We start from the raw sequence: 11,170 nt of genomic DNA on the forward strand, positions 1-11,170 counted from the left end.
CCTTCTTGCGCTGCTCCTGCTTCCGCTGCCTGTCACCACGCAGCTTGGTCCTGTTGTGGTGGGTGGTTCTGTAACGGTTTTCTTCTGGTGAAGGAGAGGCGGACCAAAATGCAGCGTGGTTATAATTCATGGTTCTTTAATAATGAAACCATACATAAATAAACTACAAAAACAAGAACCGTGAAAACCCGAAACAGTCCCGTGTGGTACAAACACTGACACAGGAGAAAACCACCCACAAAACCCAACACAAACCAGGCTACCTAAATATGGTTCCCAATCAGAGACAATGATTAACACCTGCCTCTGATTGAGAACCATATCAGGCCAAACATAGAAATAGACAAACTAGACATATAACATAGAATGCCCACTCAGATCACACCCTGACCAAACAAAACATACAAACATACAAAGCAAACTATGGTCAGGGTGTGACAGTATTGGCAAAACTAGGCAACAACAGATTTGACCTTGAATACAAACTATGCTTGAACATCCATTAAAAACCAATGATTTTAATATGATTTTATGTGAAGTTAATGTGGTAACATGTGCAACATGTGATAACATGAAACTACATGTGACAACATTTGAGCACATGAGGAAACATGATCTCATGTGAAATAAATGTGACAACATATGGATGCAATATTTTAACATGGTATACTATGAAACTACACGTGAAAACCCATTTTAACTGTCATTATTTTAGGAATGTTACTTTACTTTAAAATGCATAATTGACATTAATTCAATTTAAACAGTCATGGTCCCCTGCAGGTTTTGTCTTGTTCCCGGCTTGTTCCAGGAACGTCTCCAAGAACATTTGTAAAACGTTGTGTCATGGTCCCCTGGATGCTTTTGTGTAGTTGTGGTGAAAATACAGTAAATCTACAAGTTACTGTATTTTTACAGCTAAATTAAGGCGCTAACGTTAGAAGACAGTATGCTGCTGTAAACTGATTACTTGGGACTGAACCTCACTTGTGAATTGAACTCGCAACCCCTTGATTGCTAGCTACCTCAAGTTCCTGCTACTCCCCTAGTTCTGTGGACATAACTGAGATTGGCTATACATATATTGCCAAGACTATATTTTTACACTTTGCCTAAAGTAAATACAACAACTTGAAGGTGTTATTTCTATAAAATGGCAGTATGCCGCTCTATTCGGACTTTTCTTAGTGTAAAAAATAATGTGCCATTTTGTACTCTGATCACACTTAGGACTCAACCTTACATGGGATTGGAAGTATAACCTCTCGGTCACTAGTAACAGTAATGTCCTGCTACACCACCAGGTCTGTGAGCATAAAAGAGACATGACCATAGATTTATTGGCAAGAGTGCATTTCTGCACTTTGCTAAAAGCGTTGTTAAAAGCTGACATCAAATCAAACTTTATAGAATGGAATGCAATACAATGTGCTTCACAGCAAAAAATTAAAATGAAAATAAAAACTTCAATATGTACTACACAACAAACATAAGAGGATAAAAAACGAAAGAATAACAATAAAAACTGAACTACTAAAAAGCACCCTAAGGAAAAGCAAAGCTAAAAAGGTCTGTTTTAAGATCTCTTTTAAAAATGTCCACAGTTTCGGCTCCAATCAGGTTCTCTGGCAGTCTGGGGGCATAATAACTAAAGGCTGCCTCTCCATGCCTTTTGGTCCTAGGCTTTGGGATTAAAAGAGTTAAAAGGCCACTGACAGAGGACCTGAGGGACAAACTGGGTACATAATGGCAGACATGTATTGGGGTGCACAATCGTAAATTGATTTAAAAACCAACAGCAGAATCTTACAATAAATTCTAAAACTCACAAGCAGCCAGTGCAGAGACCTTAAAACCAGTGTGATGTGTGCTCTCCGTCTGGCCTTGGTCAGTACCCGTGCTGCAGCATTCTGTTTCTTTTGCAGTTGACCAATGGCTTTCTTGGGTAGACCAGACAGGAGAGCATTACTGTAGTCAAACCTGTTTGTAATAAAAGCATGGATGAGTCTCAGGTCTCAATGTTCCTCAGGTGGTGAAATGTGCAGCCAGATTCTCTCTCTGTGCTTTGGCTCCAACAATAACTGCCCCAGTCTTATCTTGATTTAGCTGGTTCAGCTGTGAGTCATAAAAGTTCTTCAATCACGAATACAGTCTAATATTTTATCCGCGGAGCTAAAACTCTCTGGTGACATAAAAATGTAACGTTGTGTGTCGTCTGCATTGCAGTGGAAATAAACGCTGTGCTTTCTGATAATGCTGCCAAGGGGGTGACATATATAAACAAAATAGTACCGGACACCGTGCTCAATAGTGTTGAATGCAGTACTCCAAGGACAGAGAGCTGTTTGGCATCTGTGTGGGCACAAAAATAATGTACCACTTTAACTAAGGCTTTCTCTCTGCTGTGGTGGGCCTGAAAACCAGATCGGAATTGAAAAAAACAACGTAGCTGTCTGAAAACCATTTTCTCCAGAATTTTTCTTAAGAATGGAAGGTTAGAGATTGGCTGAACATTTCTAAGAAGTGAAGAATCTAGATGACTTTTCTTCAGAAGTGGTTTCACCATAGCAGTGCAGTGGGGAACGTGCCTGTGAACTGGTAGTGATTAACAATAGCTTACACTTCAGATACAGTTGAAGTCAGAATTTTACATACATCTTAGCCAAATACATTTCAACTCAGTTTTTCACAATTCCTGAAATCTAATCGGAGTAAAAATTCCATGTCTTAGGTCAGTTGGGATCACCACTTTATTTTAACGAATATGAAATGCCAGAATAATAGTAGCGAGAATGATTTATTTCAGCTTTCATTTCTGTCATCACATTCCCAGTGGGTCAGAAGTATACATACACTGAATTAGTATTTGGTAGCACTGTCTTTAAATTGTTTAACTTGGTTCAAATGTTTCAGGTAGCCTTCCACAAGCTTTCCACAATAAGCTGGGCGAGTTTTGGCCCATTCCTCCTGACAGAGCTGGTGTAACTGAGTCAGCTTTGTAGGCCTCCTTGCTCGCACATGCTTTTTCAGTTCTGCCCACAAATGTTCTATAGGATTGATGTCAGGACTTTGTGATGGCCACTCCAATACCTTCACTTTGTTGTCCTTAATCCATTTTGCCACAACTTTGCAAGTATGCTTGGGGTCATTGTCCATTTGGAAGACCCATTTGTGACCAAGCTCTAACTTCCTGACTGATGTCTTGAGATGTTGCTTCAATATATCCACATCATTTTCCTTCCCCGTGTTGCCATCTATTTTGTGAAGTGCACCAGTCCCTCCTGCAGCAAAGCACCCAAACAACATGATGCTGCCACCCCCGTGCTTCACGGTTGGGATGGTGTTCTTCGGCTTGCAAGCCGCCCCCTTTTTCCTCCAAACATAACAATGGTCATTATGGTCAAACAGTTCTATTTTTGTTTCATCAGACCAGAGGACATTTCTCCAAAAAGTACGATATTTGTCCCCATGTGCAGTTGCAAACCGTAGTCTGTCTTTTTACGGTGGTTTTGGAGCAGTGGCTTCTTCCTTGCTGAGCGGCCATTCAGGTTATGTCGATATGGGACTCGTTTTATAGATACTTTTGTACCGGTTTCCTCCAGCATCTTCACAAGGTCCTCTGTTGTTGTTCTGGGATTGATTTGCACTTTTCGCACCAAAGCACGTTCATCTCTAGGAGACAGAACACGTCTTCTTCCTGAGCGGTATGGTGGCTGCGTGGTCCCATGGTGTTTATACTTGCATACTATTGTTTGTACAGATGAACGTGGTACCTTCAGGCATTTGGAAATTGCTCCCAAGGATGAACCAGACATGTGGAGGTCTACAATGTTTTTTCTGAGGTCTTGGCGGATTTCTTTTGATTTAGTTTGTTAACAAGAAATGTGTGGATTGGTTGAAAATTGAGTTTTAATGACTCCAACCTATGTGTATGTAAGCTTCCTACATCAACTGTATGCAATTAAAAACTGTTTTGAAGAAGGTGGTGGGGATAGGATCGGGATAGGATCGGGATAGGATCGAGAAGGCAAGTAGAAGGCTTACGTTGTGATTTCACTTTCCTGAGCATGTCTGTGTCAACCAGGGAAAATACATTCATAGTGTCTTTGCTTGGTAGGCTACAGGGCACATATCATTAAACTTCTCATCAGGTCTTGCTTGACTGATACCTAGCCTAATGTTTATCTTATCTCTGAAATATGCTGCAAACTCATCACATTTAGATGTGGAGGAAAGTTCACATAGATTTGTGGGGGTAGGATTTATCAGGCCATCAATGATCAAGAAGATGATCAAATTATTCTGATTATTAGTGATCAAGTGTATGTGATAACAAAGAGCCATGTAATATTTTATATATGGCTAGTCACCATGTCATTGTAATATTCACTTCCCTGCTACACCATCAGGTTAGTGAGTGTGCAGATTAGCTACAGTAAATTACTGTGAATTATTCAATAATCTAATTGCAACTGGTTGAAAGTAAGTCATTGAAAATTAAACATTAACTTTCTGTCAACCAGCTGCCATTAAGCTACTGGAAAATGCAGAGTAACCTCTTAACAGTACAGCGATTGCAGAACTGATGGCAGAACTGACAGTGTCAAAAGAGGTGCTCGACCTTCTACAACATAACGATAAACTGGAGACACCATTTCCACTAATGGTTGCCACAAATACAGCATATTTTAGACCGTGGCCCTAAATATGCTACTGGATCCCCACCATTTCTAAAACATATGTTTTTGGAACACTTCACATGTGACATTTCATATGTGAAAACATTTGTTTTTGGAACAATTCACATGTAACATTTCATTTGTGAAAACATTTGTTTTTAGAACACTTCACATGTAACATTTCATATGTGAAAACATTTGTTTTTAGAACACTTCACATGTGACATTTCATATGTGAAAACATTTGTTTTTGGAACACTTCACATGTGACATTTCATATGTGAAAACATTTGTTTTTGGAACACTTCACATGTAACATTTCATATGTGAAAACATTTGTTTTTAGAACACTTCACATGTAACATTTCATATGTGAAAACATTTGTTTTTAGAACACTTCACATGTGACATTTCATATGTGAAAACATTTGTTTTTGGAACACTTCACATGTGACATTTCATATGTGAAAACATTTGTTTTTGGAACACTTCACATGTGACATTTCATATGTGAAAACATTTGTTTTTGGAACACTTCACATGTAACATTTCATATGTGAAAACATTTGTTTTTAGAACACTTCACATGTAACATTTCATATGTGAAAACATTTGTTTTTAGAACACTTCACATGTGACATTTCATATGTGAAAACATTTGTTTTTGGAACACTTCACATGTGACATTTCATATGTGAAAACATTTGTTTTTGGAACACTTCACATGTAACACTTCACATGTAACACTTCACATGTGAAAATGTGTTTTTGGAACAATTCAGGTGACATTTGACACGTGAAAACGTGATCACTTGAAATGCATGTGTTTTCCCCATAAGGCTGAGGACTGTGTTAGGATTGTTGTAAGATGTTCTCAAGACATTTGTTTTACCAGTCGTCAAGACATCGCACGATGTTCCTTAAGGTCCCAAACCATTATAATCCATATAATGGTATGGTTGGTTAAAGTAAGTGGTATGCTGTTCAGCTAAAATTACTACCCTATCTGGGATTTGAACTCACAACCTCTGGATTGAAGGTGCACTGATCTTTCTGTTGCACCACTAAGTCTGTAGCAATCACCTACCTATAATACATCTTTGCACTTAGCAAAAGAGCGTGATCTTTGCTACTATTTCAGTTAATCTGACTGCTCTCATCATTGATTTAATTGACTTATTTCAGCTATTTAAGGGTTTTCTGTATAGTCTAATGTTGGTGGGGTATATTATTCTGCTCAATGTTATTCAATGTTGAACACACTGTATGTTACCTGTTTTTTGTATTCACATGTGAAATGTCACATATAAAGTGTTCCAAAAACACATTTTCACATGTGAAATGTCATGTGAAATAATGTGGTTTTTCTGTAAGGGTTAACTCAATGACAAACATCTTTAGAAAAGTATGATCCTCGATGAAAGCATTTTGACATGATCTATTGAAACAAATATAAAGATGACTTGCAGCCCCAACAGAGCGTGTAGAGGCCTGTTTCATAGTGCCTATAGAGAGTCACTCTCCAATAGACCCACCCAACACATTCACGGTGCTCCATGTATCAATGACATGTGATTCCTATCCCTGCTAATGCGAGTCAAATGCTAACGTACATATTTGCTCAAGGAACACAAACTGTAAATCTGAATGTGTTATTTCAAGGAGAACTTTCTGCAAATTGTGGATGAGTAGTGGTACAGGAGGTGCTGAAATATGTCTTGTAGGTTTTCCCTACACTCAACCAACCAGTTTAACTGTTACATTCATAAACAGTTTTCTGGGAAGTTTTCTGAAGTGATGGGATGATAATTCCACATTCCTAATGGAAAGGAATACAACCACAAGTTCTGACTAAATGGTCTGAGTACAGTTTATTGGTTACACATGCCGTGGCCTATTTAAATCCCTGCATAGTAGATTTTAGTATGAAAGTCGAACATAACCCCATATAACACCAAGGGACCCCAAAAGGCTAGGGCCGGCTCTGACTGCATGTGTGGGTCTGGTTGTGGGGACACAGCCCCTCATCATTTCGTGGCTCCCCACCCCGATCAACGTTGCCCATCCCTATACTATTTCATTGGACATTGTTCTTATAAGCTGAAACAGTAACATAAACTGAACCACCAATTTTCGACTTGCTCAGGCAAAGTCTGCTAAAATACCATGGTTTAGTCTTCAAACTTCAGTACCTTACTCACTAAAATAAAAATGTATGAATTGGTATTCCCTCTCCTATTATGCTACATTCCAATACACTACTGCCACCTAGTGTAGATATGGACGAATTACCACAATACACCAAGGTCCCACACTGTAATACAGTAACTATAGGGCAGGCGATACTGTATCACAAACAGCAGAGGGTGCAATGGGATTTGAAACAATTATGTAAATTTAAAAAATATACACTTACAAATGTACACTTACAAAAACATCATAGTAGAACTCAAATGATGAAGTAGTTTAGTAGGCTAAATGCATTGTTAGCCAGCGAGGAGGACAAGCGGAATCAATGAAATACAATTGAGATTTACTCATGAACCCAGCCTACAGTTTCTTGGAGACGTGATACTATATCTATAGACTACTTGTTCAAATCCTGTAGATGGCAGTGTTTTACTGTTTTTCTCAACCCTCTCCTTTCTGAGCCCTATTGAACTCAATACTTCCCAATTGTGTGTCCTTTTCTGCCCCAAGTGTGCACTTGTTCACTTCCCTTCATTGATTTACAGTAAAAGGAAAGGCCTGTTAAAGTGGAATTTACACAAATCCAGTGGGTTTAAATGTGTGGGAGAAAGAAAGGAATGCCAGTGCTAGTAGCAAGGTAGGAATTGTGACGCAGGGTCAATTACAGTAAAACTCACTGAGGCCCTCTAGTGGTCACCATTTCCCTGATTGAGGATTGCTGTTGTGAAGAAATGTACAGGTTTGCATAGTATAACATTTTCACAAGTTCAAATATGACAGTACTTCTGAGTGGTTGGTGTCAATTAGAAAAGCATCATCGACAAAACAGTCAATTACAGCCATTATTTCAGGGTAAGGGGACAGAGAAAAACGACTAGAGGGTAACCTGTGTCAGTACAAGTAGTTATTTCTGTTTATCAAGAAAATACCAAAAAGAGAGCACCTACGTTGTAAACACTGTGATGGCCCAAACGGGCTGATGGCTTCGGAAAACACTTCAGATTTGTACAAAATTAGGTCTGATTGGAAGGTCAAACAAGGGACTGCATTCTTTGACAGATGATAGGATGATGCATTGACTCTTGCCAACTCCTCATCTTCCTGTGCTAGTGTAGCGTATTGGGATATGTCAAATGTACTCCTCAGCGTTAAGTGTCTCGCTTGCTTCGTCTCATTAGCTAGCTTCTGAGGTGGTGCGACCGGCTAAGACGCTTGAGGAGGGTGCTCACGTGTGTTTGCAAGGCAGAGGTCCTGATTTCAAACCATTTACAGGAGGAAGTGGTTGTTGCTAAGCGTGCAGTGCAGTGCAATGTCTGTTACAGTGGTGCCTAGTGACTTGGATCTACAGTATGCTCAGCTCAATGCTGGGGTCTCTGTTGAGCGAGTTTGAGGGGTGAATGTAGTGCATGAGGATGTGTGACACCTACTCCTCAGCCTTTTATGTCCCGCTTGCGTCGCCTCATTAGCTAGCTTTTGAGGTGGCGCGATCAGCTAAGATGCTTGAGGAGAGAGATCACATGTCTTTGTAAGACATAGGTTCCGAGTTTGAGCCAGGCAGATATGGGCCGTATCGAGAGGAAGAGGCACTGGCTAAACAAGCAAAGTAACGACATTTACACTAGGTCCAAACACATTCCTCAGTGTCCACTAAGGTTAAGGTTAAGGTGTTCCCAGACAAAACAGACCCATCGTGTTACAGGTGTTCCCAATCCCCAGACAGACAAATTAGTACTTGGGGTTAATGTCTTACTGGAAGATCCACTTGCGGCCTATTGTCAGCCTGCAGAGGCAACCAGGTTTTTGGCAAAAATGTCCTGGTAGTTGGTAAAGTTATTGATGCCGTTGACCTTAACAGGGGCCCCAGGACCAGTGGAAACAAAATATCCCCAAAACATCAAAGATCCAACACCATATTTTAGCTAATCTTTATCAAGGATGTCAATAATTATGGACACCACAATAGACAGACAGACAGACAGACAGACAGACAGACAGACAGACAGACAGACAGACAGACAGACAGACAGACAGACAGACACTTACAGCTCTAAAAGACTCAACAAAAAAGCTGGTCCTAAAACTCTTGATCCATATCTATTGAAACTTGATGCTGACTACATCACTGAGCCCCTTACCTACCTCTTTTATCTCACCCTTGAGCTAAATGTCATCCCCAGTGCTTGGAAGTCAGCTTGTGTTCTGCTCCTGTTAAAGGCAGGTGAACCCTGTAACCTAAATAACTGCAGGCCAATTTCTAAGCCATCAATTCTAGATAAAATCTTGGAGACCCTAGTGTCTAATCAATTAAATAAGTTTTGATGTATCAATGACATTTTATCGAAATTTAAATCAGGTTTAAAAAAATAGTATGGTAGCTTATGGTTCAAGAGTTACCTGTCAGCCAGAACTCAGTTTCATGGCAAGGTGTCAAATGCTAGTTTTCATTTTTATGCTGATGATACAGTCATTTATTGTTGTGCAGCAACACTGATTAAGGTCTTTGAAGATTGTTTAAGGTCTGATTAAGGTCTTTGAAGATTGCCTTTAATATTGTTTAGGCTCATCTCTGTCAACTGAAGTTGATGGTTTTCACATTTTCCATTTAAATTACATTTTAGTACATTCAGACACTTATCTGTGAGGGACCTACAGTTAGCGCATTCATCTCAGTGGTGGGTGGGACAACCACATATCACAGTCATAGTAAGTACATTTTTCCTCAATAATGTAGCTATCAGCAAAGTCAGAGCTAGTGGGGGGGGGCTTATGGTAGATACATTTTACATGAAATTCTCTGGCAATAGCTCTGTTGGACATGCAGTCAGCATGCCAATTTTGCGCACACTCAAAACTTGACAACTCGTTAGCATTGTGTTGTGTGACAAAACTGCACATTTTAGAGCGGCCTTTTGTTGTCCCCCGCACAAGGTGCACCTGTGTAATGATCATGCTGTTTAATCAGCTTCTTGATATTCCACACATGTCAAGTGGATGGATTATCTGGGCAAAGGAGAAATGCTCACTAAAAGGAATGTAACAAATTTATGCACAAAATTTGAAAGAAATAAGGTTTTGTGCATATGGAAATTACTGGGAACTTTTATTTCAGCTCATGAAAGATGGGACCAAGACTTTAGATGTTGAGTTTATATTTTCGTTCAGTGTAGTTTCAGTGCAATACTGTGTAGGCCTAGACCTAATGTGTTTAATACAGCTTGGCTCTCTGGAAAGAGAACAGTTGAACGAAGAAATAATATCCTAAATGTGACACACCAACCGCCTCTTATGTATAATAAAAGTATATCTTACATTTACATTTACATTTAAGTCATTTAGCAGACGCTCTTATCCAGAGCGACTTACAAATTGGTGCTTTCACCTTATGACATCCAGTGGAACAGCCACTTTACAATAGTGCATCTAGGTCTTTTAAGGGGGAGGGAGGGGGGGGGGGGGAGAAGGATTACTTTATCCTATCCTAGGTATTCCTTAAAGAGGTGGGGTTTCAGGTGTCTCCGGAAGGTGGTGATTGACTCCGCTGTCCTGGCGTCGTGAGGGAGTTTGTTCCACCATTGGGGGGCCAGAGCAGCGAACAGTTTTGACTGGGCTGAGCGGGAACTGTACTTCCTCAGTGGTAGGGAGGCGAGCATGGCTATAGGGATATAGGCTATTCGTTTCCAAATAAAAATGAAAAAAATGTCAATAAGAGAAAAGACAGTGAAGTATGGTAGGCCTTGTGCACGTTCGAAACTGAGGGACAAGGTAGGCCAGTACAGTAAGGCTGTAGGGTTTTTTCTTGTGGGTTATGAATGTTGAGTTAGTCGAAGATCCTCTCCGAGACCTCTCAATGCATCCGAGGGAAGCAACAACCTATTTTAACGAGTCCTAGCTGCCTTTATGTTACCTCAATCCAGTCACTCTCAACTTGTGGTGATTTTTGCCTGATTTTTGCATGCCAGAAAAGCCACTACACAACACAAAAAATACATTAAATGCATTATAATGGTGATAAACGGTGCCCACAAACATAAAGCTGTCCCAACATTTTACTACTGCTATACCTGGATATCAGCGTAGCCTTGTCTGGCAACGAAACAGTTCATTCAGTGTTATTTACTGCCTTTTAAAAAAACATAGCTGATATGGCTGACTTGCTTAAACAAATGTGGGTTCTAATGACAATTGAGATGTACAAACTATGGCATAAGGGGATGACAAGCGAATAAGAGGCAATCTGTAATTTCGATTAAGACAATGAGCAAGTTAGGACGGGCGGAGTCAATAAAACTATTTGTTTAGCA

This window comes from Oncorhynchus nerka, unplaced genomic scaffold, assembly GCF_034236695.1.
Source record: "Oncorhynchus nerka isolate Pitt River unplaced genomic scaffold, Oner_Uvic_2.0 unplaced_scaffold_17___fragment_2___debris, whole genome shotgun sequence".
Lineage (NCBI taxonomy): Eukaryota > Metazoa > Chordata > Actinopteri > Salmoniformes > Salmonidae > Oncorhynchus > Oncorhynchus nerka.